This window comes from Phascolarctos cinereus, unplaced genomic scaffold (genome assembly GCF_003287225.1).
Source record: "Phascolarctos cinereus isolate Bilbo 61053 unplaced genomic scaffold, phaCin_HiC Scaffold_7;HRSCAF=346, whole genome shotgun sequence".
Taxonomy (NCBI): Eukaryota; Metazoa; Chordata; class Mammalia; order Diprotodontia; family Phascolarctidae; genus Phascolarctos; species Phascolarctos cinereus.
In genome coordinates, this window is record NW_027556180.1 from 192,780,685 (window position 1) to 192,789,111 (window position 8,427).

Consider the following 8,427-nt stretch of genomic DNA (forward strand, 5'->3'; position numbering starts at 1 on the left):
TATCTATCCAACTATCTCTCTATCTATATACACATACATACATATATACTCATACATGTATACATACAGACACATATATGTGTATATATGTGTCTGTGTATGTGTGTGTGTGTGTGTGTGTGTGTGAAATAAAGCTATGATTGTTGATATTAGTCATTAATTTTAAGAAGGCCTAAGAAAGGCTTCATGCAGCAGGTGGGATTGTAGCCAGGAAGGAAGGAAAGAAGGAAGGAGAAGGAAGGAAGGAAGGAAGGAAGGAAGGAAGGAAGGAAGGAAGCCAGAGAAATTATAACTCAGAGATTAGGAGGGAGAGAGTTTCAGGTTTGAAGAACAGCCAGTGAAAATGAATCAAACATGGAGATAAAGCATCTAGGGCAAGGCAAAGCAAGAAAGCTAGATTCATTGGATCACAGAAAACATAGAAGGGAGTAAGGTACAAAAATAGAAAGATATTAGGTTTTGAATGGCTTCAAAATTAGTGGAGAAGGCAGTGGGGTATCTTTCTCAGTGGGGAGAGATTTGAATTAAGGAGGCCAACCAGCAGGGCTTTGAAATAATTCAGGCATGAGTTATTATTGCCTCAAAAATCCTCTCCCATCTCTCTGTCACAATCTTGTTCCAAGACCATTCCAACAGCAGCAAGAAATGTGTTTTTTTTTCTATCCAACCTCTTTTCTTCCCTGAGGGTGGCGGGAGGAGGAGTCTTTCCCTGCCAATGGAATGAAATGACTATTTTAATACTTCAAGAATCTATTATTTAATAAATGCAGATGCTATCTCCATTAGTGCAGATTATAACTGCTCTGTAACTTATTTTTCTAGAGTTCTTGTGCCCAAACAATTCATCACTCTGAAGTCATCCTGATAATGAACCTATTCAAGTTAAGATAGGATATTCCTTTGATAGAAGTAACATAGTCTGTCATCAAAACCATGCTTAAAGATTTTGCAGCTTGGTAGATGTCACTAGAAACTTTGAGAACCTGGAGATATGTCTCCATCAAAAGTCATCTCAGTAGGTCTCTGGATTTGTGCTTTGATGGATTTGCAATCATATTCATGTGGATTATTCCTCTAATGTATAGACATACAAGCTATACCTTTTCATTCTGGTCAGCTCTTGCCCATTTTCTTTTATAAATCTTCAGCAGGGTAAACATTCAAAGTTCTCATTAGATCACTATCTTCTTGAGGGCAAGGACTGTTTTTTGACACTTTTTGTATCCTCAGCACTTAGTTAGCATAGTTCCTGATACTCAGTATTGGTTGATCAATTCTGGCAACTTTCTGAAAATTATTTAACATTATGTGGGTCCAATTGGAGTGTTATTTGTTATTCTTCCCCCTTGCTGCATGATTTGTCCAGCGGAATGTTAGCTTCTACATATTGTGGAAGTGGTACACCTGAATTTCATCAAGGCATTTGAGAAAGCCTTTCCTGATACACTATTCAAAAAGTTGCTTTCATATATTCTGCATATTTCATGTATAAATATTGATATTTACAGTGAAATTTACATAAATTAGAACGTGCATTCATTGAGGCCAAGCATTGTGTGTTTGTCTTTCCTTGTATCCCCAGTACTTTGTACAGGGCTTTTTCACATACTGACTGACTGACTAGTGTATGAATTGGATTCACAACTGGTTGAACAGTTGACTCAATCTGACTGGACTATACTCCATCCCCCAGAGTGAGGAGGAACACATAAATACAAATGACTAGAGTGAGTGATAAATGCATAAATAGAACCTATACCAAAGGAAATGTCCCCAACCCCTGTCTTCATCCATATCTACTTTATTTAAGATTTGATGTATTCAATAGTGCTTGAGATTTGCTTACCCTAGTTTGAAACATTCATAAAAGCAAATTATGCGTATCCTAGATAAAGACAAAAATGAGGCAGTTGGATTTCTCACACATAGGCAAGGAGTCTTGTTACAATCTTAGTTTTAATGCCAATAAACTATAGTAAAGTAAATTCCCAATGAAATGGTATTAGGGATAAACATCAAAATAGATCATCACCATTTTCTATAAAAGTTTAATAGTAAAGCAATTGACCTTAGCAGATAGAAATGATGGTAAGGGTCAACACTTCATGAGAAGGTAATTGTAAGGAAAAGAATGGTGGAAGATTAAGTAATATGCTCTCATAAAATAGCAAGAGGAGGAAAGGAGAAAATACATTTACAGAAAATTTGGAGTCATCTCATCCAAGGAGCATTTGAAGAATGAAACAAGAACAAATGAAAAATGAAAACAATACTTCAAGATTTCTATTATAGACTGCTTTCTATATCAATGAAATGAGACATATTTGGTCTCTAATATCAGAGACCATGATCACAGAATCATGGGTTATTATCTGGAAAGGACTCAGAGGTCATCTATGGAAACCTCTTCTACCACCCCAGGAAATAGGCCCAGAAAGATGAAGTTTCTTGTCCAAGGTCACAAAGGTAGTATATGGCAGAGACCCAGGATTTTAATCCAGTCACTCTTTCCTCCAGACCACTGTTCCTCTTTGTGCTGCTGGAAGTGGAAAAATAACTAAAGAAAAAAAAAAGTAGGAAGCGAAACTTTACTTGAGGAAATATACATATAGGTGATCTAGAATAGAGGAATTAGACTGAAAGGGAGGTTGAATAGATGACATAGTTTTGTGTGTATTAAAGGACTGATTCTTATAATAAATCAGAAGACTGGCACTAACAGCATTTTTGATCCTTTTGAGTCCTTATCCTCTAGGTCCCCAGGGCAACAGAGTACTCTTTCTCCATTTCAGATTCTGAGTTTTAATTCACTTCAAGTGCTAGAAAGAGGGATTTTTACTTGCAGGAACAGAAAAACTAGGAGTTTAGTATCTAGACTGTGTGTGGAGTATATGTTAATTTTGTCACACACCTTCATGCCACCTTAGGAAAAGAGTAAAAAAACATTCAGCCAGCACTCATTGTCCTAATAACCAACTTGTTCATCTATTACCCTGTTATCCCACAACTATAATAGGTTCTGAGTTAGAGGCAGTAAAGGCCCATATTGACTCTGTGGTCAATAATCAGATGACCCTAGGGAATAAGTGCATGTATCAACTAATACTTTCTATTCCCACTCCCCTTATATCTGTTCTTTAGAGTCAAAGACAGCTAGGGATGTTTTAGCTTGAAGGCAAAGAAAGTCAGGGGACCTGGCATATGACTTGCTAGTTTAGTTACCCCTTCCACATGTGTAGTAGTCTCCTATAGACATTATGTCTGGGTATAGAAAGCCCTCCTTTTCCTCCAATAATTAATATAGAATCTTTTCACATGGAGGACAGCACTTAAGAATGGTCAATGCCAGCCAATCAAGGAACTCCAAAAGATGAGTCCTACTCAACAGAAGTCATCCCTCAAAATGGTTGACACTGAGTTCCATACTCTGAGGAAGGGGGAAGCAGTGAAAGGAATTTCTACAGACTCTTACTGATTAGTTTTTTCTTGATTGAACAAAATATTTCAATGCCTTGAGTAGACATTAGTTTATCTCCCTATGACTTGCCATGTGGAGGATTGTTTTTGATAAAGACACACCCTTCAGGAGGTGGAGTGAAGATGGCAGAATGAAAGCAGTGACTTCCTTGAGTTGTCTCCCAAACCCATCCAAATACCTGTAAAAATGTCTATACACAAATTCTAAAACAGCAGAATCCACAAAAAGACAGTGAAACAAATTTCCAGCCCAAGACAGCCTGGATGATTGAGCTGAAACGTATATCTTGCCAGGCTGGGAGAAGAGTGCAGTTCAGCATGGGTCTGCTGGCAAAACAGGACTCAGTGAACCTGAAGAAGGCCTCAGAGGACTGAATTGCATTCAGCTGTGGTGGTTTCCTGACTTCTCAAACCACTAATGCCAGAGACAGCTTAGAAGGTCACTGGGAAATGTCTGTGACTATGGTGATACAGAGAGACTCAGTCTAAGCCCTTGTCCCCGAAAGTGGCCCCAGGGCAATGGCTACCTCCAGAGCTTCAGGCCCACAGACTGAGGGGGAATCAGGTGGCAGATCTGAAAGGGGATTGAAGGTGTCTTTTTGCCAGTGCTGAGGCAGGAATCTCTTGCTTTGCTGGTGCATAAATCTGTGTCACAGTTCTGGGAGGCGGTCCTGGGGCAAAGAGTACTGGTGTAGTTGAGCTTGTAGTGGTGATGCAGATAAGATCCTCTTCGCACTTCCAAGGCAGAGAAGAGTACTTGTGGTCACTCACAGACCAGAGCATAGGGCAGGAAAGGAGTAAATACCTCACCCCTTATCATACCACCTTGGAAGAACTGACAGTTTACAGGTCCCTAGAAGTATCTCTGAAAACAGCTGCACAAAACCCTGAAAGATTGAGACAGTTCATTCTCCACACTGGAAACAGACACCTACATAAACAAAAAGTTTAAAACTCAAGTAATTGACTGGGATCATGACCAAGCCTCGCAAAAAGAGTCACATCATAGAATCTTTCTTTGGTAACAAAGAAGACCAAAACATACAACCAGAACGAGACAATAAAGTTGAAACTCCTACATCCAAAGCCTTCAAGAAAAATATGAATCAGTCCCAGTCCATGGAAGAGCTCAAAACAAATGAGAGAAGTAGAGGAAAAACTGGGAAGAGAAATGAGAGTGATACAGGAAAATCATGAAAAACAAATCAACAGCTTGCTAAATGAGATCCCCCCAAAATACTGAAAAAAAAACTCCTTAAAAGATACCTAATCCAAATGTAAAAAAAGGTCCAAAAATCCAATGAGGAGAAGAATTCCTTAAAAAGCAAAATTGGCCAAATGAAAAACGAAATACAAAAGCTTACTGGAGAAAATACTTCCTTAAAAATTAGAATAGAGCAGTTGGAAGCTAGTCACTTTATGACAAATCAAGACACTGTAAAACAAATCCAAAAGAATGAAAAAATAGAAAACAATGTGAAAAATTTCATTGGAAAAACAATTGAGCTGGAAAATAGATCCAGGAGAGATCATTTAAAATTTATTGGACTATCTGAAAGCCACGATCCAAAAAAGAGCTTAGACATCATCTTTCAAGAAATTATCTAGGAAAATTGCCCTGATATTTTAGAACTAGAGGGAAAAACAGAAATGGAAAAAAATCTGCCAATCATCTCCTGATAGAAATCCCCCAAGGAAAACTCCTAGGAATATTATAACCAAATCCCAGAATTCCCAAGTCAAGGAGAAAATATCACAAGTAGCCAGAAAGAAACAATTCAAGTATTGTGGAAACACAATCAGGATAGCTCAAAATTTAACAGCTTGTATATTAAGGGACCACAGGGCATGGGATATAATATTCCAAAGATCAAAGGAAATAGGATTACAACCAAGAATCACCTCTCCAGCAAAACTGAGTATAATCCCTTCCAGGGCAAAAATGGTCATTCCGTGAAATTGAGGAGTTTCAAGCATTCTTGATGAAAGATCAGAGCTGAATGGAAAATTTGACTTTCAATACAAGACTCAAGTGAAATATGAAGAGGCAGACAGGAAAAAGAAATCATAGGAGACTTATTAAAGTCTATCTGTTTACATTCCTGCATGGAAAGATAGTATTTGTAATTCATGAGACCTTTTTAGGTAATAGGGTAATTAGAGGGGACAATGATAGCTAGGTACATAGATACATAGATACATAGAGAACACAAGGTGAGTTGAAGATGAAATGATGATATCTGGAGAAATAAATTAAGCAGTGAGAGAGGATTATACTGGGAGAAGAAGAAAGGGAGAGGTAGAATGGGGTAAATTATCTCACATAAAACAGAAAAGAAAAGCCTTTTACAGTGGATGGGAAGTGGGGGATGGTGAGAGGGAATGAATGAATATTATTCTCATAGGATTTGGCTTAAGGAGAGAATAAAATACACACTCAGGAAAATGGGGGGGAAGGGGACAAGAGAGCTGGGAGATGCTACAGGGGCAGGCAGACTGGGGAAGTGGGTAATCAAAAACAAACACTTCTGAGGAGGGACAGGGTGAGAAGAGAAAATAAAATAAATGGTGGCTGGATAGGATTAAGGGAAATATAGTTTTTCACAACATGACTACTATGAAAGTGTTTTCCATAACTACACATGTATAATCTATATTGAGTGTTGTTTGCCTTTTCAATGATGGTGGGTGGGGAGAGAGGAAGAGAAAAAAATTGAAAACCAAATTTGAAAAATGCATATTGAAAAAAAATTTTTTTCACATGCAACTGGGAAATAAGAAATACAGAAACTGGGGTATAGACATCTATCATACCTTACAGGAAAATAGAAGGGTAAGGGGAGAAGAGAAGGGGGGAGAGATAGAAAGGGGTGCAGATTAGGGTAAGGGGTATTCAGAATGCATGCCATTCTGGGGTGAGGGACGGGCAAGATGGGGAGAAAATTTGGAACTCAAAATCTTATGGAGGTGAATGTTGAAAACTAAAAATAAATATTTTTTTTAAAAAGTCACTTACTTCACAACACAGAGGAAACTTTGAGTTTGGGCTCATGGCCTAAGCTTTATCTGGTTATCCTGTGCCATAGAACAGTAATCATCTTTATAGATGGATAGAATGAGTCTTTGAAGTGGTATTGACAGTTTGCTATCTTCTACCTTTTTCAGAGAGTAGAAATCCCATGCTTTGAAGAAGTCAGTAATTTAACTGCTGCCTTTTTTTTTTATAGTATCAATATATTAGGTGACTACACCATGAAGAATAGTTGAAGAAGTAAGCTTAGACAGGAGTGAAGAGAAAGGAAAATATTTTGTCAGTATCCTTGCCTATCACCTTAAAGCAAAACAGAAACCAGAATCTGGAAATACCTTTGGTATTTACGTATATTCTGGAAAGTATATCTCCAGACTAGGGTGCTGAGATCCAAAGACCAAGGACAAATATTTGAGTAGATACAAGATAAAGAGCTACTACCCTAGATGGATATTACCTAAACCATATAAGTATGTTTAGTCTAATTGCTTAGGAAATCACTATAATGGGAAGACCCTTTGGTCCAATTATAAGGACAGATTATAATTTGAGAGTACTTCATTTTGAGTGTCAGTCAGCGAATCTTCTCAAATATGATACTCACTCCTCATGGATGCTGGTGTAGGTGTCTGTTGAGGTGGGGAGGGAGATAGAGCAGAATACTAGAAATTTTCTGATACAATTAATAGAGTATTTGGGTAGCAATCCTAAAACCTTTGATCTGATTCCATCAGAGAGTACATCTATATATTTTGAGCTACATGAACATCCATCAGCTCAATGACCCAGTTTATTATGCCTTTTGGAGAAGTGCTACTCTCAAGAGTGTGAGTGCTGATTTATGGAGTCTGATTGTGAAATTCAAGCTTCTGGGTGATATATAGACAAATGGCACAAGTTTTAGGGTTCTTGCCTAATTGATGACCTCATGGCTACCTTATGCCCAACTAAAATGCTACCAGGCTATAGAGTGGGACAAGCCAAGGGATGTAGTGACTATACAAGGAAAGACAAGAACTACTATTATAGTCTAAGCACATACTGCAGCAATAGAATAGCTTTGGAAGTGCTCTGCCATGTAGAGTCACAAGATTAGGGTAACTTTACTTGTTCAGAGACAACAAAGCTGCCAAATAAGGCTGCCACTAACCTAAGTCTGGAGGAAGAAAGGAAAAGGGCAGTCAGTCCTGATAGAAATTATCTAACAGATTAGGTCGAGGAGGTGACAAAGTGACTACCATAAAATCACTGGACAGAACAGTTTCAAGTGAATCAATAATTCATAAGATCTAGACCATAATGGGTCCTCAGAGATCATGTACTCTAACGCCTTACTCTTACTGTTGAAGAAACAGGAGAGAGTGAAGATAAGCAATTAACCAAATCAGTCAATCAACATGCATTTAAGTACCTAATATGTGTCAAACAATTTGTGAGGCACAAATGGTAAAAAGGTAAGAATAAAATAGTCTTTGATCTTAAGGAATTTACATTTTATGGGGGAAGACAACATGTACACATACACATATATAGAAAACACACACATAGACACACTCACACAAATACCAAGTTGTGGTAGAAACAACCAGTACTAGAGTACCTGCCAAGTATGCTTAACCAGTGTTTCCTTAAAAGACAGAAAAACTAATTAGAAGACTTGGTTGGTCCAGAGTAATAGGGCTAGGGCTATCTATTTGGTTTCATGGTCACTATCTTTGGGATTCCCCATCCTAGAGGGATGGAGGATTGAGATTTACATTCAGGTCAAGTGTCAGGATTTTAAAAAAATGATAAAGATTTGTGTGCCATCTGGCTTCTTTCTGAAAGTGCACTGTTTTTTGGCTGCACCCCTTCTTGGATGATATCACCACCTGCCAGAGAAAATGTTGGATCATACCTGCAGTCAGTACCAGCAATCA